Source organism: Hemiscyllium ocellatum, chromosome 28 (assembly GCF_020745735.1).
Source record: "Hemiscyllium ocellatum isolate sHemOce1 chromosome 28, sHemOce1.pat.X.cur, whole genome shotgun sequence".
In the NCBI taxonomy this organism is placed as follows: Eukaryota; Metazoa; Chordata; class Chondrichthyes; order Orectolobiformes; family Hemiscylliidae; genus Hemiscyllium; species Hemiscyllium ocellatum.
Window position 1 is genome coordinate 21623736 of NC_083428.1, and position 27429 is coordinate 21651164.

General features: G+C 38.3%; 1 protein-coding gene across 2 annotated transcripts in view; it reads right to left on the minus strand.

The window, feature by feature from the left end:
* tbxa2r (thromboxane A2 receptor) overlaps positions 1-22960 on the minus strand; it is a 29502-nt gene extending 6542 nt beyond the window's left edge. Inside the window, exon 1 of one of the 2 annotated variants that reach the window (XM_060846183.1) lies at positions 22274-22341. The gene's annotated coding sequence lies outside the window, so the exon portion shown is untranslated. Of the gene's footprint in view, positions 1-22273; positions 22342-22825 lie in introns of those variants that run through there. The other variant, XM_060846182.1, reaches the window with a different exon arrangement.
* Positions 22961-27429: the final 4469 nt, after the last annotated feature.

The window sequence follows — 27429 nt, forward strand, 5'->3', positions numbered from 1 at the left end:
GGCAGTCTAAACCAAACATATCTTCTCACTTGGAAAGGCAAACTATTAATTTTAATGAGGAGAAAGTGAGGACTGCAGATGCTGGAGAGTCAGAGTCAAAAAGGATGGTGCTGGAAAAGTACAGCAAGTCAGGCAACATCCGAGGAATGGGAGAGTAGATGTTTTCTGGCATGAGCTCTTCATCAGGAATGTGGATGAGTAAGGGGTATAAGAGATACATAGGGCATGGGATGGGGCTGGGGGAGGGGGGAAGGGGAAGGTAGGTGGGAAGGTGATAGGTGGATCAGGTGGGGGTAATTGTGATAGGGATGGTGGAGTGCAATTCTTAAAAAAGTATTTTAAATTACTTTTCCATTTATCATCTTTCTTTAAACTCTCTTGCCTCGTGTGCTGGCTAAGAAAGTAATCAAGTCTCTATATTCCTGCTCTATAACTAAATTATAAATCATGCATTGATGTCAATTATGAGGAAATAATGAATGATAGTTTAAGGCATGACAGAGAAGACAAGCCACTCAATATTATTGTGCTTGTTGCATGGAGTGGAATTAATCCATGCTGATTTTAAGCAAAATAAATGACCATTCATACTCCATTGAAACATAACCTACAAATTATGCAAATCCATCCGAATAGGATATTGTCAACTATCGAACAGGTTAACATATATTTATTTCCATTTTTGTTATTTATTCTACATTGTCATAGCCAACATTAGTACTTTTCTTACTTGCTATTAGCACAATAAACTCAACATATTTGAAACATATTTTTTATAAAGCATAATGTAAGTTTGATTGCTTCATATATTTCACAGTGTTAGCAACCTCGAACCATGAATATGTCTGACATTAACACATGTATATTGTAGAGATATGTTTTGTATACAAGATTTCTGATATCATCAAAATATTATGAATGACATTTTCCATCAGATACATGGTAAAAGAAATAACTGAGGTCTGAGATTATGACCAACAGTGAAACAGGGCAAATATTGCTTCTCCTAAAAATGGCCATAGATCTCTCACCTATTTACTTAAATTGCAAATATTTATCTTATCTCACAGTGACAATGATGCATATTGCATATACTTCATGACAGCTTAAACTGGTCTCTAATAAGAGGCAGAAATTTAAAAAGTTTGAGTATCACATTATTTCTGAAAGCAAAATGAAACATCCTTAATCCTATACAAGTCTCCTGCCTTTTAAATTTAGAATCATATTAAAAATGAAGATTTTTAAAAATCATACTTAAATTTTCATTTTGGTTGGTCATGTTTATTCCAAATGGATATATTTATACACTGTTGCATATGTACTGGAAATTGTGTGGAACAACAATACTTGAGCTTATTTAGCACCTCTAACCTAAATATACCAAAATGTAACTTACATTTGTAATCAATAGTCAAAAACAGCAATGTTCAATTTATGAAGGTAAATGTCAAATGGTTGAAAGCTTAGCCAGAAAGATTTACCTTGAAGAAAACTTTCAAAGGTCAATTGGAAGTAAAAACTTGAATAAATTCAGAGAGGCAATTCCCAAGAGGCTAGGATGAGGAAAGTGAAGACTAGGAAACCTTGAATAGTGTTATGATTTGGAAAGCAGTGCTTCACAAGGTAACGATAGCAGATCAATGTTATCCTTCAAAGTGTATTGACTTTATAATTGAACTGAAATAAATTGAAGGACCAAAGGGAAAGATCAAGGGAGTGAGACTAATTGGATAGCTCTTTCAAGAGTTAGCAAAAGGCAGACAAGGTGAATAACCATCTTCCAGGCTGTATGAACATGCAGGCAAAAAGATGAATACATGAATGGTGTGGGAAGAGGTGCAAGGCTGGTGGAAATTAGAAGGAAGGTTGAATGAGGCAATAGGTGGATATGAAGGTAAGGCTGAAAACTTTAAATCAAATGTGGACCAGTGACAGTGGGGATAATGACTGATTCCTAACATTCATTTTGTGATGTAATATAGCTTGCATTGGAGCTTGGGAGTGGTTGATTGAACCAAATGTTAAAAGTAATTGTGCTTTATCATTTTAAGATAAAATTTTAAAGATATTTTAACATGTCATCAATATTGTCAATATTCAGTACAAAATGATGCCATCACTCTTACTGAAGTTATGGTACACTACACTTTAAAAGGTGTAGGGTATCATTATTTGGCAATATCTTGCAAAAGTAAAATAATGGAAAGGCTAGACACTTAAAAAGAAAATTAAACAAAAAATGCTGTAAATACACAGATGTCAGACAGCATTTACAGAAACAGAAACATAACTAGTGTTTCACCAGGACTGGAAAAACAGCAATTACAAAGCAGAGAAAGGACAAAAAGAGAAGAACAAAACAGTGTTATGCCCAGACCCCATGCAAGGTTCCTAAATATATTCCAGATGGCATATGAACTGACTTGATTAATTTAAAAATGGAACCTTTGCCTTGTAGATTTCTTTCTCCCAGATCCCAGTGGACTTATGTTTTAAAAGCCTTCAACCCAAACAGGCTCTTGTTTTAACAAAGCATGAGTTAATTAATTGCTAAGGATAATAATGATTAGTAACAGAATGTATGCACATGCAGATTAGATATGAGTTGAGTCCAAAAGAATAAACATTTTAAAAAAGAAATACTGATCAGTATATTGGCATCATTTTCAATGACCAGATAGTTGTGGCCATAGTAGAGGAGGTTACTAGTGATGTTGGCATTGGTAATTAGTTGGTTTCAGTTAGTTTCACACTCCTTAGATTTATAGATTGGCTCAGATTCTCTAATTCTGATTCCTTTTGACTGCGATCGAATTGCAGCATTGAGGGTGAAAGAGAAGCCTTCTGTTGTTCTGTTTTCCTTCGTCTGGCTGTTAGCTCGCTGATTTTGAGAACTCAAGAATCAGACATCGTCTTTACCTACAACACAGGGGTGACTAGAGGATTAGGACATGCCCTTTGACTGTGACCTCCACAATACTTTAATTGTTTGAACTCAGGCAATGACACATGAAAATATCCTATCCAAATAGCACCTGATAGTAGTGTTTAAACTAATATTTTAACACTGGTCCTTATGCATTTTCTAAAGGGAAAACACCCAAAATATGTGCACAGTTTGGAAGGTAATCCATAGCAGGGATGGGGGGTGGGGTATAGCTTACTGTTGAGCAGCATCTCATTAACTCCTTATTATCTTTGTAGGCAAGATACTATAGTCCAGTCTAGGCTTTTCCCTCCCAACCTTTGAAATGCTGTCTTTGAAGTTTCCATTGCATCTGTAGGTGGGATATTCCATGATGCTTCTCTCTTCAGAGCCATGTAATTTACATTCATAGCCATTTTTGGCTGCATCAGCCTCTTTTTAAAAAAAAATAATTTGGAATTACAAGTTAAAAATGTCCAAAAAAATGATGGGCTTCTGTCCCATGGTCATAACCAAGTCTTTGATAGAGTGGAAGGCAAGAAAGACTAGATGACAAAAGGGATACTAGTGCAAGGCAAAACAGGACAGTAATAGGACAAGTGAAGAAATGAAATATGGAATTAAAGGAAGTGTAAGTCAGAATAGCCTTATCATTTCCAACAACTCCTGTCCAAAAGGTACATGGTCAATTTTGACCTCCTCCAGTGGTTCCCACTATCACTTCGGCCACATTTCAGTCAATTTTTTTCATTCCACATTACAGCAAGAAATGCCCAGTGTGCTGTGAAGTGGGGCAGACATGCTACGCTGCGCATTGGGAACATAAGGGTAAAAGATAGTTTTAGAGTGTTTGCGCTAATAAAACATTGTGTGACTGAATGTTTGATTGAGTAAACAATCATGGTCACAATTTCAAGGCTGAGTTGGATTGAGCTTGGCTGGTTGTTAGCTCGCTGGTTTTGAGAACTCAAGAATCAGACAGAGTCTTCACCTACAACACAGGGGTGATTAGAGGATTAGGACAGTTCTTTGACTGTGACCTCCACAGTACACTATTTTTTGAACCCAGGCAATGACATATGAAAATATCCTATCCCAATAGCACCTAGTAGTAGAGTTAAAACTAATATTTTAACCCCTGTCCTTGTGCATTTTCTAAAGGGAGAACACACAAAATATGTATGCAGTTTGGGAGATAATCTATGGGGGTGGGTGGATGTCCACTTGGTGGACATTGCAACACTACTGTTAGAAATTGCAGTGTTCAACAGTTGCAGTAACATGTCTTGATCATGTGTGTGCATGAGACCTGGAGGCATAGCTGTAGGTGGGTGCATCCAGCCATGTTAAACTGTGCAGCTGTATGATGTATGAAACTCGCAGCTGAAATTAGTCTTTCTGCCTTTCACTCTTATCAAAGACCTTGTTATGACCATAGGACAGAAGCCCATCATATTTTAGATATCTTAGCTTAACTTTTAAGGAAGGAGAGGATCAAATATGAAGGTAGGCTAGCCAGTAACATTAGAAATGATAGTAAAAGTTTCTTTCAATATATAAGAAACAAACGAGTGGCAAAAGTAGGGATTGGGCTGCTTCAAATTGATGCTGGAAAGCTAGGGACGGAAGATAAGGAAATAGCTGAAGAACTTAATAAGTACTTTGTTTCAGTCTTCACAGTGGAAGACATGAGTAATATCCTAACAATTAAGGAAAGTCAGGGGGCAGAGTACAGTATGGCAACCATTACAAAAGAGAAAGTGTCAGAAAAGCTAAAAGGTCTAAAAATTGATAAATCTCCTGGCCCTGAGGGGCTACATCCTAGAGTTCTGATGGAGGTGGCTGAGGAAATAGTGGCAGTGAGGAGGCATTGGTTGTGATCTTTCAAAGATCACTGGAGTCAGGCAAAGTCCCAGATAATTGGAAAATCGTTGTTGTAACTCCTTGTTCATGAAAGGATCAAGACAAAAGATGGAAAATTATGGTCGATTAGCCTAATCTCTGTTGTTGGTAAAATTCTAGAATCCATTGTTAAGGATGAGATTTCTAAGTTCATGGAAGTGCAGAGTCAGATTAGAACAAGTCAACATGGATTTAGTAGGGGAAGGTCATGTCTGACAAACCTGTTGGAATTTTTTTGAAGAGTTAACAAGTAGTTTAGACCAGGAAACCCAGTGAATGTTATCTATCTAGACTTCCAAAAAGCCTTTGATAAGGTGCCTCACAGAACACTGCTAAGTAAGGTGAGGGCCCATGAGGTGAGGTGAGCTACTAGCATGGATTGAGGATTGGCTGTCTGACAGAAGGCAGAGAGTTGGGATAAAAGGTTCTTTTTTGGAATGGCAGCCAGTTACAAGTGCAGGGTTCAGTGATGGGGCCACAGCTGTTCACTTTACATATTAATGATCTAGATGAAGGGACAGGGGCATTCTGGCGAAGTTTGCTGATGATATAAAGTTAGGTGGACAAGCAGGTAGTACTGAGGAGGTGGGGAGGCTGCAGAAAGATTTAGACAGTTTAGGAGAATCCAGGAAATGGCTGATGAAATTCAACTTGAGCAATTGTGAGGTCTTGCACTTTTGAAAAAGAATACAGGCATATACTATTTTCTAAATGGTGAGAAAGTTCATAAAGTCAAGGTACAAAGGGATCTGGGAGTGCTAATCCAGGATTCTCTAAAGGTAACTAGCCATGCTAAATAGCCCGTAGTGTTAGGTAAGGGGTAGGGGTATGGGTGGATTGCACTTCAGCGGGTCGGTGTGGACTTGTTGGGCCGAAGGGCCTGTTTCCACATTGTAAGTAATCTAATCTAAAAGCGAATGTAATGTCGTAATTTATTTCAAAAGGGTTGGAATATAAAAGCAGCGGTGTGCTTCTGAGACTTTATAAATCTCTAGTTAGGTTAGGCAGCATCCAAGGAACAGGAAATTCAACGTTTCAGGCTCTGGCCCGAAATGTCGAATTTCCTGTTCCTTGGATGCTGCCTAACCTGCTGTGCTTTAACCAGCAACACATTTTCAGCTCTGATCTCCAGCATCTGCAGACCTCACTTTTTACTCAAAGCTCTAGTTAGGCCCAATTTATAATACTGTGCCCAATTTTGGGCCCCACACCTCAGGAAGGGCATACTGACACTGGAGCGTGTCCAGTGGAGATTCACACGGATGATCCCTGGAATGTTAGGCCCAACATATGATGAATGGCTGAGGATCCTGGGATTGTATTCATTAGAGTTTAAAAGGTTGAGTAGAGATCTAATAGAAACTTACAAGATAATGCATGGCTTAGAAAGGGTGGACGCTGGGAAGTGTTTCCATTACGCGGGGAGACTAGGACCCGTGGGCACAGCCTTAAACTTAGAAGGGGTCAATTTAGAATGGAAATGAGGAGACATTACTTCAGCTAGAGAGTGGAGGAATTCATTGCCACGGAGTGCAGTGGAGGCCAGGATGCTAAATTTCTTCAAGGCAGAGATTGATAAATTCTTGATCTCACAAGGAATTAAAGGCTTCGGGGAAAGTTTGGGTAAGTGGAGCTGAAATGCCCATCAGCCATGATTAAATGGTGGAGTGGACTCAATGGGCTGAATGGCCTTACTTCCACTCCTATGTCTAATGGTCTTATGCAAATAGGCTGAGTAAAAAATCTATGAAAGCTTGTAATTTGGGGAGAGCGAGAGTGGAGAGCTCAGCAGAGGCTGATGAGAAATAAACTTGTGTTAACTAAATGTATTGGGTTGAGGTTATATTTTGATCTTCACATTATGCCAAATGCAACAAAGGCAATGAGTGCAAACAAACTTCTGGCTGTAGTCTTGTCGCCTCTGCTCCAGCAGTAGCCTTCTCCAGTAAAGCTACAACACTGACATCTACATGGCAATGTGGAAAATTGTTTGAGTACATCCTGCCCACAAATAAATAAAAATGACAAATCTAATCAGGCAAGTCTCAGTCTTCCACTGAACAATGGCTCAGCTTAGATTCTACGATGACCACTTGTTCAAGACCTCAATACAGTCCAAAATGGAGCAGCATTTGACTGAGTGTGGTATCAAGACGCCCATACAAAACTAAATTCTACGAGAATCAGGCAAAAATTCTTCAATAGTCACAGTCATACCTTTCACAAGGAAAGAATGATTGCCATTGTTGAACGTCAATCAACCCAGACCCAAGATGTCACTGCAGGTGTTCCTCTGAACTCAAGGTCCTATTAGTTACCATCCAATTTGAATCCAAACTTAGAATATTTGCTGATGATTGCACTGTATTCAATTGCAAATTTAATTCCTCAGCTAATGAAATATCCATGGCCTGCGTGGACCAGGATAACACTCAGGGTGGGAAAATATGGTTGAAATAACATTCATACCACACAATAACTATCTCCAACAGAAAAATCTCTAAACAGTTCCCCTTGGTAGTCAAAGGCATTTACCATTGTTGAATTGCTGATGATCAGCATCCTGCAGTCAGTAGATTCTGAACTCCCCAAAAGCTGTCTACCATGTTCAAGGCACAGGTCAGGCATGTGATACATTGCCCTTCACTTGTTCACAAGAGTACAGATCAGCATTACACTGGATAATTGATAGCATCTCGCAAAAACCTACATATTCATTGACATCTCTCTCAACTTAAACATTCACTCTCCCTGCATCTCCCCAACCAACTTTAATGATGAAGGCTTTACTCTGGAGTGCTGAGCTTGCCTTGAAGTTGCTTCTATGGCTGTTACAGTCTGTCACTGTTAGTCACTGTGTTTAAGCTGCTGTTTATGTTTTCTTTAAGCCATACGCTCATAAAATAGTATATTCACTTTTATTGAAAATATGTTTTTTTCTTCTGAATCTTCTAGATACCTTTCATCATTGAAATTTTGGGTTCACAACAACAATGTCCACTGTAGATCACCACGTGCTATTACCCTGATTGTCATTGCTGTCAATTTGTGGTATTAGCCACTTTTTATAGGTTTACAAAATCATGAGGGGCATGGATGGGATAAATAGACAAAGTCTTTTTCCTGGGGTCGGGGAGTCCAGAACTAGAGGGCATAGGTTTAGGGTGAGAGGAGAAAGATATAAAAGAGACCTAAGGGGCAACTTTTTCACGCAGAAGGTGGTACGTGTATGGAATGAGCTGCCAAAGGATGTGGTGGAGGCTGGTACAATTGCAACATTTAAGGGGCATTTGGATGGGTATATGAATAGGAAGGGTTTGGAGGGACATGGGCCGGGTGCTGGCAGGTGAGACTAGATTGGGTTGGTATGGATGGGTTGGACCGAAGGGTCTGTTTCCATGCTGTACTCTATGACTATGACTCTATATCAAAGCATATCGGTGTCAAAGTTATTTAAGTCAGTTTGCTGCCATTGATCCTCCAGCCCCATGTAATGATTAGTGGTAGAAGATATGCTGGTGTACAATCTTGACAGAGGAGGCAATGATCTTAATTACCAAAATAGTTTATTGCCTATAGCAATAAGTACAACTTCATTACTAGGCAGGCATAATTACTATGAGTATCAGGAGCAGTACTGAACACAGCTGCCTCCTGTGAGGGTTAGTATGCAATTATTTGTCTCCACTCATGGACTTGGTGTGACACCTGCAAAATGGGTGCAGCTCAATGAGCATTATCTTCCTTCAGGACCATTAATTTGCACAAAATCCATTCAGAGCACAGTCGTTCATTTCCGACCGACCGATGCCATCACTGAATTAAGGATCTGGAGCTATGAGTTCAAATGTCATCATAGCAGTTGGAGGATATACATTCAATTCAAAACATCTGGAATAAAAAATGATTGCAAGTGATAATGATCATGAGACTATTGGATTATTCTGATCAAAAGGTTTCTCCAGAGCCATGATAAAGTGGCTGACTCTGAAATAGCATGACAGCTGTGTTCGAAAAGATCGCTCACCAACATCTTCTCAAAGGGCAGTTAGTAATGAGCACTAAATATTGGCTTGACCAGTGATACTTTCATTCCATGAATAAATAAAGAAAAGAAAAATCATGGCTATGTCCTTGGGTGGAGATGAGTAGTTGTACATAACCTTCACAGGGGGAAGGCAGCTGTATTCAGTACTACTACTGATACTACTAGTAATTATGCTCGCCTGGTAATAGAATTGTACTTTTTGCTACCAAGCTATCTTGGTAGCTAAGAACAGTACCTCCTCTGTCTTTCAGTCTGTGGGAGGTGGCTGTGCACAAATTAGCTGCACTTCCTACAATAGTGAATGCACTTCAAAAATACCTAAGTGGTTATAAAGTCTAATGATATTATCTGACTTGGCAAGGCACTACAGGCGTTTAAATAGAAGACTTTCTTTCTTTCTTCACCACGTCCCATACCTCTCTACCTCTGATCTTTACACCCTTCTGTTCTTGTTCCCCAATTCCACTGTGTTGCTTTTCTTGCCCTTATAGTCAAATTAACCTTGATTTCTCCCATGCCACCATTGTGATCACTTTCAATTCTGTGTCTCAGCACAAACTCCAATGACTCTGCGATGCTATGGACAGCCTGATTTTCATTCTACCAATGGTAACAAAACCAACAAGCTAAACACATCAGCCATTCTGCCTGAACGCTATGGAACTCTCTTCTTCAAGCAGATTTCAGTGCTACCTTTAGTAACTTTTTCAACTTGTCCTCAAAAGTTACACCTCTGTTATTGCCAAGAGATAAAAAAAAGTACAAATGTCTCCATAGGGGATAGCATGACCGTTAATGGGTTTTTAAAAACTTTCCTGCACTTAACAGAAATGAAGAAGTAGTTTGAAATGACTTAATATTTTTGTGGAAGTCCAAAAAAATCTTGAAACTGATAACTAGAGAGACAGAGGGTATCTAAGAACATGATATCGTCAAAGAGCAAGCTTTGTTTATATACAGAAGCATTGAATTATGTGGATGTATTATATCATTGTACAATCTCAGGAGATAGTTTGTATACTTGATACAAGCTTTTATAACCATGTTGTTTTATTTTGTTGACTTTGAACTCTGTTAAGGCACAATGCCAATCTTATTATCTTATTTTAAATGGACTGCGATACAAAACTAAGAGGTTAGATATCAAATATCAACGTAATTATTACTATTCCAGTTAGTGGATTTGATGCTCCCTAGCCCCATAGCATTTAACCAAAAGAAATTACTTGTTTCCATTTATGGAAGTGGCACCATTTGAAAAGAGAAATAAATGATCCTGTCAGGCTCAGTAAGGGAAGTCATACCCATAACATTTTAAACATGAACTGTACTCACTAATGTATCTTTGGAACTGACTTTTCATTTTAAAATGAATAATGATAGCTTGCAAAAGATAACTGCTGAGGATCACATGATGAATTCATAGAAACATTGAAATGTAGACGATGGAGCCGGAGGAGGCCATTCGGCCCTTCGAGCTTGCTCCACCATTCATCACAATCACAGCTGATCGTCTAACTCAATAGCCTAATCCTGCTTTCTCCCTGTAATCTTTCATCCCATTTGCCCCAAATGCTCTATCTAGCTGCCCCTTGAATACATTCAATAATCTGCCTCATTGTCCTAAGAGGATAAAAGGACACATGCCAGCTTAGAGGTGTCACTACTTATCAACCATCGAAAATAGTATCTCCTGAATTGAATGGCTGTTCAGAAACCAAGATGGTGATCGTCCTAAAGCCACATGGTGTATGTGCAATAAATGTTTGCTAAATGACTGCCTGCAAACAATAATCTCAGTTGTGGCTATCATTCTGGATATATGGAAAGAGGAACAGTGAGAAAGCATGCTGCATAGCAGCCATGGTGTTCTCCTTATTTATTTCATAAATCATGAGTGTGAAATATGCAAAATACAACAATGTTAGACACAACTGCACACCGTGTTTGAAGAGATGAAAATTGTAACAGTGATATAAGCTTCAAACCAGTCAATAGATCAAACTGAACTTCTGGTAAAAACATTGCATGTAAATAACTTCATGACTTGCAGGAAGTCCATCTCTTCAAGAGAATCCTGCATCAAGTGTGGCACATGGTTTTGATTATTAAACTCACATAACTACTATGAGACTAAAAACTGTCTTTTCCATTTGGGTACTTTTCCAAAGGAGCAAATCATGTGAATTACAAACTATACTTTTGTTCATAACTTGGAAAAACAAATTATTCTCTTTAACTGTATATTCTACATAACATTAAAAATCACACAACACCAGGTTACAGTTCATCAGGTTGTGTGTGTGTTTGTGTGTGTGCGCGCACGTGTGTACACGTGTGCGTGTAGTTGTGTGAATGATAGTCAATAAGTCATGAAGGTCTACAGAATTAAAAAAGGCCTTTCAGCCCATTGAGTCTGCATTGGTCAAGAACAACACTTAACAATTCTAATCATGTAATGATGTAGTGTTAGATATTTGCAATGAGTACACCATCCTCTTTATGTAAACCCACAAAAATCTTTCTGCTGTTTGACAAATAGACCAGATATTCAGTGGTTGAGAAACACATAGCTCTTTCTTTTCAAAAGATACAGAAGTTATGGCAGTAAGAGAAGGATCAGGGATTTCAATTCCTTCTCATCTCTGTCTGCAATCCAATGTATCCAATAGTACACATTAGACAACTATGGAGAAAGTTGCAGCTAGAAAATGCCACATAAATATTTTAACTCTCAGGAAACACCACATAGAGATTGTCTGTTCACAACTGATGTAAAAATTAAAACAGGTTAATTAATATATTGTAGTAAAAAATGAGGTCTGCAGATGCTGGAGATCACAGCTGAAAATGTGTTGCTGGTCAAAGCACAGCAGGCCAGGCAGTATCTCAGGAATAGGGAATTCGACGTTTCGAGCATAAGCCCTTCATCAGGAATGATTAATATATTGAACTTGATGCCAAATATTTAAAAATAGTGCTTTAGAATTAAATAGAAATTATTAGTACCAATTAAATGCTTGGATGTTTAATGGGTTTGCATAATATTCTTCCCTGTATTATGCCTTGAAATATAGCTCTGGTAAAGACGGTACAAAAGACTTCTTATGTAAACACTGAGTAATCACATTTATTTAACCATGATAATCTCCTGCCTCATATTTCAAAGCTGTATACTCAAGAACTGAACCAATTTGTTTACACATTTGTGGGCCTCCCTTCAGAAAAAAAGAGAAGTAGGTTAGTGAAAGTTTGGAAAAAGCATGGAGAAAAACAATTATTTACAAAAGAATTATAAAGTCAGTTGTGGCAAACAAAGAACCTCTGGGAGGCATAGGATATGTGGGAAAAATGAAAGCAGAAATTGAGATTGAGGAAGAGAGACTCAGGATGTAAAATAAAAGTATTATGGAAACTGAGAATTTTAGCGAGCCATTATCAATCAGCATTTAAATGAAAGTACACAATGTTGTTCTACTGACATATGAATGAGCTGTCACAGTTGAACTGGATAGCCAGGCAGAACAGACTGAAAATGAATGGAAAGCATAAACTAGTCTGCCACTTAGCTCAGGTTCATTGGTTTAGTCAATGGTTCTATCCTGAATTAAAGATAGAAAATAACAGAAGAAAACTCAGCAGGTCTGGCAGACTCTATTAAAAGAGAAACCGAGTTAATGTTTCGAGACTGATGAGTCTTCTTTCATCCTGAATCTTGACTTGGCAAAAAAACTGAACCAGATTTTGTTTTATTATTATTTGTCATGCTCAAATTCAAACACTTACATAAAGTCCATGTAAAACGATGGGGTCTCAGGTGTATATCAATGTGTCTGTTTTAAGGGCCTAATTTGGCAAGAATATTGTGACTCTTGCTGTGTTATCTGTATTCACAGGAATACTTTTTGGGATTATCAAAACTTTCATCACATGGACTGCAGCAGTTCAAGAAAAAGACTCAACTGGATAGAAAATAAATGCTGGCCTTGCTGACAATACTCTTTTCCTAAAATTAAAGCCAACAATAAAATGCTGTAATTCCAAAACCAAAACCAGGAAAAATAATCTCAAAATACACAACTGAGGAGCGAAGGGATTATTTTTATTTCATAACTCAAGAAGGTTTTTAAAATGGCAACCACCAAAAAAAAGGCTAAAAACATTCAAGACCCTGCCCACACCTGTTCCTGAAAAGACAAACAACACATAAGCTTCCTCATTTAGCTGATAGCAGTCTGTTTCCACTTGGGGCCTATGCTGCTGGCTAACTGACCACTCAGCAGGGCTCTGAGCAGCTTGAACCAATAGCACCTGAGCAACAAGTCTTTCTCTCTTAAAGGGCAGTTAAATTCTCGTGTAAGGGAGTTGTTGCTGGATGCCTATAGTAGCACTGGCTCCATGTAAGAGGTGCATAAATGGAGTATTGGGGAGATGAGGGGGCTTTTCAATTCAGGGAAACAATCTAGGGGCCTTAATTATGGAGGCAACAGGAAAAGAAAAGTGATAGTTTTGCCAGAGTGGCACTCAAAAAAACCCTACAATGGGAATAGCAGCAGGTGCCAAGGAAGGTGGATTCAAGTGCTCTGGCCCCAGGGATCCAGCAGCAGTGGCAAAAGAAGTTTGACAATCCCACAAGGGTGGTAAAGGCAATTGAGTGCATCTTTAAAGGACCTCATACCCTCCCATTTTGCACCACACGCCATCATTCAGCAGCAGCATACATGCCTCTCACCCAAACTGACTGCCTCACTCATACACACAGCCCATGCTGCTTCCATCTATCACTGACTACACATCACTCAAGCACACTGCCATACAATCAATTAGGCCATTTCATGTTTTGAAAGATAAGGTCTTCTGTAACTATAGGGAGCAAGGAAGAGCTGACAGAGAAAAGGACACCTGAGACCTGTGGAAGAGATGACTCTCCAAATCATAGGACTGGCTGTGATGGAATCCATGGCACCCTTCGTCACTGACAATATCCAGAATGATGGTATGCTCCTGTTTTATGCTTCTTTTCAACTCCTTGCTCTCTGTCAAACTGTTACTTAGCATGCTGAACGAACTGCTGATGATGTGATGATAGACTATTGACTTAAACACACCCAACGCCTCTCATCCCTTCCAGCCCTTTTCCTGTTTCCTGCTTCAGACTCTCAAAACTGCCATCTGTCCAACCAATGAAGCTCCAGGAAGAGAAAAGAGAAACCGGACTTTTCGCAAGCTAGCTACAGTTCCAACCAAGACTATCTGTGTTTCCATTTTTTGGGCAGATTTCAAGATTTGAAACAATATAAATATAACCAGGTCTACCTGACTTTAGCATGGGATGGATGAATTACAAAAAAACTGATGTGGTTTAACAAGACCTCATGAACAACTGAAGCTCCATTTGGAAATTATTTCACGGTAAAAGTTTGATAAAAGTGGACCAGTTCCTTTCAGACAGCCAGTTCCTTTCAAATCCTTTACATGTGTTCACTTTGTCAGGCAGGGTAACCATGAAAAATGCACTCGCCTAGCAACAACTCAAGTGACTGATATGTGAAATATGAACTCAAAACTGAAACACAAGTTAATAGTCTTTAGTAAGATTGACTTGGACTCAACTTGGACAGTTGCATTCAATTTCAAAGCAATATAAAATGTCAGCCAAGTCAACTGGTTTATGTCCTGAAACCTTACAAGCATTGTAATTCATAATGCACACGCTCCATCTGTTTCTCATTCAAACAAATCACGGCATTACCATCAGCATTATAGTTGCTGCAATCCTGTTAAATATCATATCCAGTATTCAATGGTGTTGGAATGATATTTGTTTGATAATAGGTACTCACCAACACCAAAATATGAAATTAATAGCATTGATTTACAAGTCAGACACAAACTATTGTTTTTACGTGTAATACTTCAATTATTACCTGTTAAGATGCTTTATTCTCCAGATAAAGTCACATAGGGCACAATGGCCATGACAGTGTCCCTGCATGTGAACCAGGACAGCCAGGTTCTTGTCCCACCTGCTTCAGAGAGGTATCATAATATGTTTAACCAGGATGGTTAAAAATAACTCAAAGAAACACTGAACATTGTGAAGAGAAATGACTGAACAACTTTCAGTCTTGTTGTTGTTTTCAGAAGAAAAATAAATAATGACCTGGAAAGTTTCACTTTTTTAAAGTCAGTAATTTGGCTGGCTGTGTTTTCTCAACTGGGTCCATCTGCAATATTATACACTTCAATTAATAACATTAAAAAAATTGATCTTGCTGCACTTAAAGATGATGTATTATTAACATTTCTGCAAAAAGACATAATTTGTAGGTATATTCCATTATTTCAAGATGTGTTTAGATCTAATTTATACATTTCCTGCCAATGATTTCCATTTTAGGCTGCTTCTAGTACTGAATGAAGTAATGTGTATTTTAATATGTAATAATTTAGTAAAGTACTTTGATTTGGAGTTATATGAATGATTAAAATACTCCTCAGTCTAGAGGAAAGAATTTGACTGGTTCCTCATTCTCTGCCTCCAGAACTAATGCTATTATTCACAAAACTGGGATTTCCACCAACCTTCCCTGAAGTTACAGTAACCATTGAAGAAATTCCACAAAAAGATTCACCTCCAACAATTACTGTCCATGCACATACATCTTCTTAAAGTTTGCCAATTTTTAAAAATCATAACCAAATCCACATCTACAACTTTACTATGAAGCAGTAACATTTCATGCAAATAGCCTGGGCTTAGCAACATGAGGGCATGCCAATGTCCAGAGAGATTTCATCTCTCAGGCTCTATTTCTATATCTGGGCCTGTCTCCTTTCCCTTCAAAATCTGGTCAAAATCACTGGCTAGATTGACAGACAGGAAAGGTGGCTTGGTTGAAGCAGATCACTGCCTCCATAGACTTCAAAACGCATGACTTCTACTTCTGAGACGAACAAGGGCAATAGTCACATAGGAATGCCACTGACTGCAAGTTCACTCCCTGACCTGGAAGCATTTCAGTGGTCCTGCAATTTTGATGGGTTACAATCCTGGAATTTTCACACCATCAGTACATGTGGATACCTAAACCATATAGATTATGGTGGTTGAAGAAAGCAGCTCACCACTGCCATCTCAAAGGCATTAGGAATGGACAATAAGTATTGGCTCATATTACGCAAGTAAAGGTCTGATGTTTCCACTTAGAGGCCAAAGGATCAACCCTGTTTCCCTGGTCCAGGCAAAACTCTAGAAGATAAAGTAATTTACCTGGCTGGATCTCTTCTGACCCACAATCCTACTTCCACCAAATTTGGGGAATTTGGGAAAAATAATTAGATGACCAAACTCACATATTTGAGGCAAATTGTTGACAGCTTTGGGCACCTACAATTTTAAATCATAGGCTATCAGATCGGGGCAGTAAAGGACAGGGTAAGCCCACCACTCCATTTTAATTGACTCTTGCCTGACTTTCATCAGGTATTGCACGTTAAAAATCACTCAATATTAACTCACTGATGACTAATGGAGACACATTATCAGTGAACATTCTGAAAATGTCTTTACATTTAACAGAAAAATGTCCATTTGAAAAGAGAAATATTACTTTATTGCATTTTTCCACTTTTTTTTACTGGTTCCGCGCTCTGAATAGTCATGCAACTCTTTTCAAAATAAACATGTAGGGCATTGAGTGATGCTGTCTGTGTTTGGTTAGTCTGATATTTAGTATCATGATTCTCATTTGAATAAGAGCTATTTTGGCAAGTTGCCATAGGATGACCAATATCCCTGGCAGGAAGACAACATTTTGAGAAAAGGATTGGTGATAAATGATAATGTACTGAGTAACATAGCGTAATTTCAACTATTAAAGGTCATGTTATTTCACCAGTTATAATAATTTTATTTCCTTTGCCAGTTGTCCTTATGGTTTCCAATTTGGTGCTGTATTGGAGTGTTCCACATATACATCCGTATATCTACCTTGCTAACATTGCCCAATTATGTCCTTACCTCTGCTCATCTACTATGGAAACCTTCACTTGTCTATTCCAACACATTTCTTCCTGGCCTCCAATGATCTACCCTCCATAAACCTGACACCATCCAAAATTCTGCCTCTCATGTCCTAACTCGTTCCATGCCCTGTTCACCCATCATCCTTGCACTTGCTACATTATTCTGACTTCTAGTTAAGCAATAGTTCAATTTTCAAATTCACATTCTTGTTTTCAAATCCATCCACTGTATCTCTGTATTCTCCTCCAGCTCCTGTGAAGGGCCTGGGTGCATTTTACTACATAAAAGGTGCTACCTAAATTCACATTGTTGTTGTATTATGGTTCCATGCTCACTCGAGATGAGGTACTTATACATCTCAGGATTTTCACAATAATCAGATTGTAATGTTGACCTTACCAGCTCAAATTGGTGTCAAATACCAGAGGGGGGAAGGCAGTATATTAACTTATTCATCCAGTGACTGGTTTCTTGTTATTATAAGTTTTTTTGGTGATTGTGAAATAAGAAATTCATCACCACACTCTCTTTATAGAATGAGAAATTGCTTACGATCATCACATTTAATGTTCAAGATGAAGTGATTGTTATTTTGAGAAGCATTTCCATGTTTGCTTTCCTACCACTACATAGATAACACATTAATGCATTTGAAAGTTGCTACACTAGTTTCACATGTCATCTTGCCCAGCTACTATAACACAATTTTTAACCAAAATTCTACAAAGCATTGGCGCATGTTGGAAATCATTTGCTGAACACTAGTTTAAATTATCATGAAATTTAACAGCAGCAAATCGCCAAATTTCCAATGTGGGTTGGCAGCTGATAAGAGGTAGAAAATTTTTAAATGATCCTTTCAAAAGTAACATGCTGTGCCCTGCAGAAACAGAATAGTTGATTTAATCTAATTTGTATTATATTGTAAATAACTCAATGATTAGTCAATACCACAGCAGAGTTTTCCAGTAATTGCCATTGAAATGCAAACTGATTCACTGCAAGTGCTGACATTGTGGCTGTCCTTTGTTTAGATGTAATCCTCAAATTCTGATGGAACAATTCAATAATCAGTAAAAATTATTTGCACATTACTTGACTCTAGAGATATAATGTTAACATGTTTAACTGTGAAAAACCTTCTAGAAATACATTGAAAGCCAATTAACATCTGAAAAAGCCAATCATGCTGAGGGACCTGCATTTTAGAAACGTAGAACTTTGGACCATCTAGTCAAGAGACATAAACATTGTGCCTATGTTTTGAGTTGTTTTGATGTCATTTTACTTAAAGCTTTGAATATCCATTATGCTCTCTGATGCACATAATTTAAATGTTGTCACTTGTTTGCTATGTCTGCATCATGTAGAACAGTATATCTTGAAAGCTCAAACAAACTCGAACACTCAGAAAGTGGCAAACTTAATTCCTTACCAATCCCATTTTATTAAAGCTACTGAAATATATCAGTTATCATTGGCCATCAGATTGTATAGATACAGTCTAGATACTGTCCACAAAGTAGTGGTAGGGGAAGGAAGGAAGTAGGAGAAGCAAAACCAGAGCTCCCTTGATGATGAAAGAGATGGAAAGAAAGATCCAGCAGGAAAGGAGATCATGTGACAGCTGGCAGGTTGATAATGCATAGAACAATAGAATGATAACAACACAGAAGAGGTTTATCTGGCTCATCATGCCCATGCTTCCTCTCTTTTAAGAGCTTTTACTCAGTTTTCCCATGTGGCACGTAAATCATTTTCTCTTCAGATAATTACCCAATTCAAGTTAGAACCAGGATGAATATAAAATGCTGAGAGGGAAGTGAAAAAGGAAATGGGAGTATGAGAATAGCAGCAAAAAGGAATTCAAAAGTATTCTATGGGCATTCAAATAGTAAATGGGCTGTATGATGATGATATACATGGAGGCAGAAGGTATACCTGAGAATCTAACCAAGTGCTCTCCCAAGGTAAAAGATCTTGTCACAGGCATAATATTGGACACATTGGATGGGTTAAAATAATTGAGAAAGGGAAGGCAGTGGAAAGGTTATTTGACTTAAAGTAGATGTTCCATCAAGCCTGTCAAGATTACTGAACTGCTGGACACAATCTTGCTATCTCCCTGGACAAACTGGCTAGAAGCAGAGTATTCGAGAATTGCAAGTATTAAACCCTTACTCAAGAAAGGGTTAAGGACAAAAATGTAAGGATAAACCTAGTAATTATAAGTCAGTCAGTTTGACTTCAGTTATGGGATGATTTTAGAAATGATAATCGGGGACAAATTAACACTAACTTGGACCATTGCATTTTAATTAATGTGTATGTTGAAAGTGAATTGTGTTTAATTAATTGATTTTCTTGATGAGCTAACAGGAAGGGTTGATGTGAATAAGTTTGATGTGGTGTGTGGACATCCAACAGGCATTTGATAGATGTCACGTAATAATTGTTTATCACAAAGCATGAGTTATATGGAATAGCAGGTGCAGGAGCAGATGAATATGAAATTTGGTAAAAGACAAAAATAAGGAATTGATAGTGGTTGTTTACAGACTGGAAAAATTACACAGTCAGGTTCCTCAGGGGTCAGGACCAGGATAACTACATTTCGGGCTATCTATTAATGATCTAGTGCCTGATATACAGGGCACAATTTTAAAATTGGTAGATGGCACAAAATATTGCAAACTGTGAGAATGTTTGTGATAGACTGTGAGGACGTAGGTAAACTTGCAAGCATGTGGCAGATGAAATTTTACCCATAGAACTGTAAAATTCTATTTTTCAGTAGAGGAAATGAGGAGAGACAATATAAAATAAAAGGTGCAGTCATAAATGCAGTAATGGAATTAAAAAACTTAGTGGTGTATGTATGTACCGATCATTAAAAGATTGGTGAAATAAACACCTAATTCTGTGTCTTACAAGTAGAGGCAATAAAAAAACAAACAAAATTATTAAGAGCATCTCTAAATTCTTGTTCAGCCATGTAGATGCACAGTGTTCTTGGGTCCACACTTTAAGAATGATGCGAATAGCTGACGATGGAGAAAAGATTTACTGGAATGATTCAAGGGATTAGGGGCTTCAATTGTGTGGCAGAACAGAACAGCTGAGGTGGTTCTCCCTAGAGCTAGAGACGTTGTGAGGAGATTTGATATAGGTGCTCAAAACCATTAGGGGTAAACACAGAGAGAATAGAAAGAACCTGTTCCCATAGACAGAAAGGTCAAGAATTTGAAGCGACCCATTCTGGCTAAGAACTGAAGGCCGAGATATAAATAATGAATGGTTATGATCTTGAAGACAATTACTGAAAGGATGGGGGAGGCATGTTAAGCCTGTTTTTCTAAAACTAATTGGATTCACATTTTAAAGTGAAAAAATGACTTGGAAGGTTCCAGAGAAAAGGCACAGAGTTCATGGCTGGCATGGAATTGATGGACTGGATGCCCTCTTTCTGTGCTGTAATCATGTTATGATCCCATGAAAGATAGCAGGCACATCACATTGGCACAATCCTGACTATTATAAACATTGGCATTAGTAAAGCTAAATTAAATCATTGTTTGATTGTATACCAGTTGATTTCTGATGGCACTGCAAATGGAGTGGAATTTTTCATATGTCTGTCTCCTAATTTACACTAGAATATGGGCCAGAAGACAAACAGCCTTTTTTTAACCCATTGGTATGCAGATTGGATTTTCAAAATGGATAATCATGAACGCCAAATCAAAACAAATTACTTGCCCTGAATGAGCCCTTAAATGATAAATTACACTCATGATGGGTCACAATGTGACTTTGATTAACCAAAATTGATTATCTAGGTCATTTTCATTATAAATATAGACATGAACGGTAATTATGAAGAAAAAGTAACATTGTAATGACAGGAAATGTACATAGATATGTATTTTAATCCAGTTTAGAAGGAGAATACTGATAGAATCCAATAAATTAGATGTTGAGGTATATTTTGCAATTTTAATTTCATATTAATGTGTAAATATTTCATAATTATCAATTTGTAAAAAGTTTATATTTGTTTATGATCCTTAAATAATTGTCTTATTTAGGTTGACATTATTATCATTATTTCAATGTCTTGCAGAAGAGGTAATAGAGGTACAAATTATATTTAATAATGATTTGCATTGTCTTCACAGACAAAGACTGCAATTCTTCCATTAATTTTCTTCCTTTATATATTTAAATCAGCATTTTAAAAATGCTGTAAATAGTGCTACATTGCATACTTAAAGCCAAATCAAGAGTGAGTGTGACTTTTAAGACCTTCATACAAACTTTAAATGCGTAAGCCAACAAATATCCTGGAAGAGGAATATTCTAGTTTGAAGAAAATGTGGTAATTTTCCAGAAGATCATTGCTGACACCTGGTAGTATTTGCCATCTCTACCAGAATGTTATACTGGAAAAGGGTTGTTAGGGGTAGATCCCTGTCATCAGTTCTCCTGTGTTTTGACCAATCTAATAATTAATGTGAGAGGATATACTATCATAGAGTATCTACAGAAGAGTCTTTATTCTTGGATAACAAGAAGGCTTATTGCATGATAGCAATAAATACAACTACATTTAGTCAGGTATAATCACTAGTACCTTAAGGAGCTGGTACAGATACATTTGTACAGTTATGCACTATTTGAATGAACCTGGCCAATGATTCTAATGACTCTGCTGTACAAACTGTGGTAAAGCATCAATATTAAGAGTTTAACAGTACCAAGGGAACAGAGTACATAGAAAAGTACAGCACAGAACGGGCCATTTGGCCCACGATGTTGTGCCGAGGTTTAATCCTAATGTAAAATATAGTAACTTAACCTAGCTCCCCTCAACTCACTGCTATCTATATGCAGTCGCTTAAATGTCCCTAATGAACAAGGCGAATATATAAATGTCAGAACATTTAAGTAGATGAGCGAATAGTTCTATCCATCTTACTCCTGCAGGCAATATATTTTTCAGCCAATTATTTTAAGTCAAAGAAAGCGAACTGAGGAGACGTTTTGCATCCAGAGAGTGATGGGATTCTGGTGCTTGTTGGTAAGAGCAGAACTGATCTCTACATTTAAGACATACTTGAATGTGAACTTGAACAGGGAAATCTACAAGGGAAGGGCCGAGGAGTGGGAAAGAGACTAGATTGTATTTTCTGCCGACATGATACAATGGCCCGACTGATTCCTTTCTGTGCTGTAAATATCCACGATTCTAGGTCTCACATTAAAAGAGAACATAACATACGGTGACCGTAATAAATGAGCAAAGCTAACCAAGTGTTTGTTTCCACTTCAATGATTAGAGTGATGCTTGAAATGTCGAACTCACCTCAGCCTAGTCAGTCCCGTCAGCTGCATCTCTGGGGCTCGTTGTATCGCCCTAAGCTCAATAGTTCCGGAATAACAATATAGATACACATACACAAGCGCACACACACATATATGTACCCGACCCGCATCCTGTTATTATGGGACGCATTCTCACAGACAATGCTGCTTCAGTCTTGACAGAAAACCGCGGAAAACCACTTGCATCTCCGCCCTTCCATGCCCCTGCTTGTAAATACAATGAAACTCGCTGCTAGATCCCAACATCTATCAACCTCGATTATAATGAAATAACTGTGGCACCTCGTAGTGCATCCCACCAGACTAACCTTTAATGGCCACGCCGCTTTTATTTTTGTGATCGAGTTGCAAATATGAATGACACCAGTCTGCACATTCTGTGGGCGAACTTTAACCAGGGGAGACAACGCGACTCTCGCTGGCTCCTAACTTATTGTGACCGTTAGCAACTACATTCAACTTCCAGGAGTCTCCGTAACAGAACATTTCCCAATGTCATCTTCGCTTTTTAACTTAAAATAAAAGACTTTACCTTGGTCTGACTGTTTGAAGATGCGATCCCTCGGAGTTGCAGCTTTTGTCCCCACTGACTGTGTATCCGAGGGAGCTGAAGAGGATGTTTAATTCCCCAGACTTGCAGACGTCAGCTTCCACTCCATGTTATGAGCTCAGTGGTTGGCGGAACGATTCCAGAGGAACATTCCTCAGATTATATAGCTTCTTTGAAATCGTTGCTCTTGCATTCCTCTAACCGCGCCCCCTCCCCCTGAAAACTGAGGTCCTTCCCAGTGAGAGTAGGGGGTACAGCAAGATCCCACAACCGCGGGAGTTCCGGTTGCGAGTCTCAAAGCCAGTCCCCAATATCTGGGGCTCGTCCCCTTCCGAAGAGAAACCAGTCTTGACAACCAGCTGATGAAGGAGCGGCGCTCCGAAAGCTAGTGCTTCCAATTAAACCTGTTGGACTATGATCTGGTGTTGTGTGATTTTTAACTTTGCCCCTTTCTGGCCGCCCTACCTCCTCACAGCAGGTTATATCAACAGGAACATGTCACACAGGATTGATACCAGCATCCAGGGGGAAGCAGGCGGGTTAAATCCTCGGATATAGACCGTATCCCAATGACCATTCTTGTTACAATTAGTAACTACAAAAAAAATGTAGAAAGTCCGTCAGAATTTCAGAATTTTGTTTACGGATCCGTTTTGGAGAACCTGAGGGAATTATTGACGTTTATCCCCAAAATGACGGGAAAAAAAAGACCTGACTGGTTTATTTGTTTCTGAAACGTGAACAGAGCACAGTCTGCGAGGCCGTCCAATAGCAACGTTCATCAATGTTCATATAACGTCCATAATAATGTACAAATGTCGTTGTCACTGTCTTATGGCGAACTGGGATTTGAGGGTTGTCCTCATCTCCCTGTAAACTGGTTGAACGGTGGGGTTTGGGGCCTAGCTTTGCTGCTCCTGTCCCTTGTAAAATTGCTGTCTCTTGTGTACAGCTGTAAATGTTTTTTGTAAACTGTTTTGTAATTTGTTTAATAAATAAAAAAAAGTCCATAATGTCCTGGAGTTCAAAAACAATTCTTAACCCACCTACCCATTCATATTGCATATCTCTGGGGTGGGGATTGGATAGACAGGCTTGCGGTTTGAATACTCAATATTCATATATCATCAAATGATTTGCCAGGTTCTGATTTTCCCTGACATTTGTAAAGCCCTAATTTTCTCTCGAGGCAGTGGATTGTGGAGGAGTTAACATATCGCCCAGAAAGTCGACCATTGTGATCAACTTGTAGAATTGAACATTGACCTATAGAATTCATAAATACACAATGCCCCTTCCATGAAAAGTTAAAGCACCATGCAGTTAATAAGTTCGCTGACTACCCCAATATAATTTCTCCAAAAAGCAGGCAGACCAATTGAAGCAGGTTTTCGGTCCACTGTATTAGGTATCTTCCAACGCTCTCTCTTTGGAGGAATAAGGAAGGATGGCTGTTCATACAGCAAAAACCGAAAGAACTACGGATGCTGTCAATCAGGAACAAAACCAGAAATTGTTCGAAAAGCTCAGTAGATTTAGCAGCAGAAATCAAAGTTGCGGGACCAGTTCTGAGGAAGGGTGACTGGACCCGAAATGTTAACTCTGATTTCGCTCCATAGTTGCTACTAGACCGGCTAAGTTTTTCCAGTAATTCCTGGTTTCGTTTCTGCATTTGGATAGTGATTTATTAGATTTGCAGGATGAACCGAAACATTTCTAGTCAATGCATTATTGTTGAAGTGGTGTTATGTAGTTAAACTCACACTATGTTAGGTCACTGGAAGATCTCCTTCCGGTCTTCAAACATTGAAATGGGTCCTTTTACATTCAATTGAATGGGCAATTGTGGCATTAATGTCACATGCCATCCAAAAGATGGTATCATTGACAATGCCCATTCATAACGGCAGCTGCATTTAAGAGATTAAGCATCAGCTGATGGGATGGTTAATTTGGAATCTGGAACATGACTCTGAATAATTTATATTTCTTAGTGACTACATTACTCAAGGCAATATAACTGGGGTCAGTAAATCGCTTCCAAGTTTCCTACTCCATGCTAAGGTCTGCTTTCTCTTTTACTTTAAGATTGTTTCCTATCAATAATAAAAGTAGACACTTTAAGATGTGATTTATGTTGTAGAACTCTTGATTCATGAATATTATAATATATGTATGTGTGCAAGTGTATGGAGATTTAAATTGGTTGCTGGAATATGAAATTTGCATAAGGATGGGACATAACGCAAGAGATAAAGGCTTATTGATTAGTTCTTAAAAATTAAACAATTAATATTTATCAGATTATTTTATTAATTATTTTGGGTAAATTGCAATTATTTTCCTCACAAACACAATGCTAATATGCATATTTTTTAAAAGCTTCTGCACTTGAAATGGGGAGCAGTTCATTACTTGATGTGAGGTGCAAGTCGGTTACTTATAACGATTGGACATAGTGGTGTGTTGCCTGTTGGACTTCTTGAGACGTGAGGGTTATAAGTTAAGTTTATTTGTATGATTGAACAACAGATATTTTCAAGATAAATGAGATGGCTTTGAAGTGCTGTGAGAAGAAAACAAACTTTGTCTTTTGCTTTCGGAATCTGAAGTACTCTGTAAAAAAAAACTTATACAGGGAAAAACGTGACAGTAGTGAAGTCAACCGTGAGTGGGGTATAGTCCGCCTTTAGAAACGGGAGTATTAAATATGGTTGGAGGGATCCCTAACTGTGGAAAAGAAAGGTAATGCTATATAAAAACTATTCTTCAAAGAGATTGAGAATAGTTACATCTGAAAGCTGTGTTTAGGAAGTAACTTTGGAATAAACAAATACAACGGCTGCATGAACAGCTTGTCTTTGAAGGATTCAGGAACAGAAAGATCATGACAGCTTATCTGAAAAATGTTCCTCTGATGTACAGCAAATGGGATGTATAATTGGTGATGATTTTAACAAGTTTTCAGAGGGTTCAAAAGATACAGATGCCAGAATCCATTCTTTCATTCTAACTGAACAAATCACTCAAACCAGGCATAAATAAAATCTGTTCCATTTACTTGACCGTCAGTGATCTGTGCAAACTTGGAACACATCCTTGTGTACCGTATAAATGACAAAATTGACTAATAATAAAGATCAAAGGTACATAAAACAGATATCAAGCTAATTTGTATTCTTCTTTATTATGCAACACAGCAGTGGAACCTCAAGCAATCAAAATAAACTTAAATTGATAGTATGGTTAGGGATTTTAGATAAAACCTCCCTCCCAATTTGAACAATGGCCCAGCATTTTCCGAACTTGCTACAGTTTATGTTTAGGAGTTAAGAACAATCGTTGCTGATAGAAATCTTTTTTTAAAATATCTGATTTCCAGTTAAAATGAAAATGAAACTCTCTGTAGTGAATTTGGTATTGATGATACCACAAAATGAATAAAAATTAATCATAACCATTTATTCCTTTCTATTACATCTGTTTTTATTTTGAAATACATAGACATACCTTGAGCCCATCTGTTTTCTGAATTCTGCCTCTTGCTACGTTGGCAATGGCACAAATATTTGCTAGTACTATCTGGGTGGGTTTAAATTAGCTCAGCAGGGGGATGGGAACCAATGGTGTAGTTCCAGTGCACAGGAGGATGAAAGTAGGGAGGACATGGGCAGGATTTCAGGGTCACAGGAGTGTGCTTGCAGACAGCAAGCATGTTTGAAGTGTGCCTACTTCAATGCTGGGAGTATCCAGAATAAGGTAGGTGAGCTTGCAGCATAGATAAGGACCTGGGACTTTGGTGTTGTGGCCATTTCTGAGACATGGATAGAGCAGGGTCAGGAATGGATGTTGCAGGTTCCAGGGTTTAGATCTTTTATTAAGAACAGGGAAGGCAGTAAAAGAAGGGGAAGTTTGCTTTGTTGGTCAAGGACAGTATTAAGTGTCCTTGAAAGAGCTTTAAACGAGGACTCGTCTACTGAGGTTTTATGGGCTGAGGTTAGAAACAGGAGAGGAGAGTTCACATTACTGGGAATTTTTGCTATAGGCTCCGCAAAGTTCCAGGGAAGTGGAGGAGAGGATTGACAACTCGATTCTGGGCAGGAGTGAAAGGAACTGGGAGGTCATTATGGGGGCCTTTAACTTCCCCAACATTTACTGGAAATGCTATAACTCTAGTATGTTGGATGGATTAATTTTTTTCCAATGCGTGCAGGAGGGCTTCCTGACACAGTATGTCAAAGGGCCGACAAGAGGGGAGGCCACACTGGATCTGATACTTGGTAATGATCCAGGCCAGTTGTTTAATTTAGTGATCGGTGAGCATTTTGGAGAGAGTGACCAGAATTTAGATATTGTGTGTCCTTGATAGGTATGTCTGTATCAGGCAGGAAGGAAGTGATAAGGTAAGGGAACCGTGGTTTACTAAAGAAATTATATCTCTTGTTAAGATGAGATGGTTCAGATGAGGCAATAGAGAGTTACAGATTATCTAGGAAGGATTTAAAGAGAGAGTTAAGAAGAGCAAGGAAGGGACATGAGCAGTATTTAGCAGGTAGAATAAAGGAGAACCTTAAGGGCATGTGAGG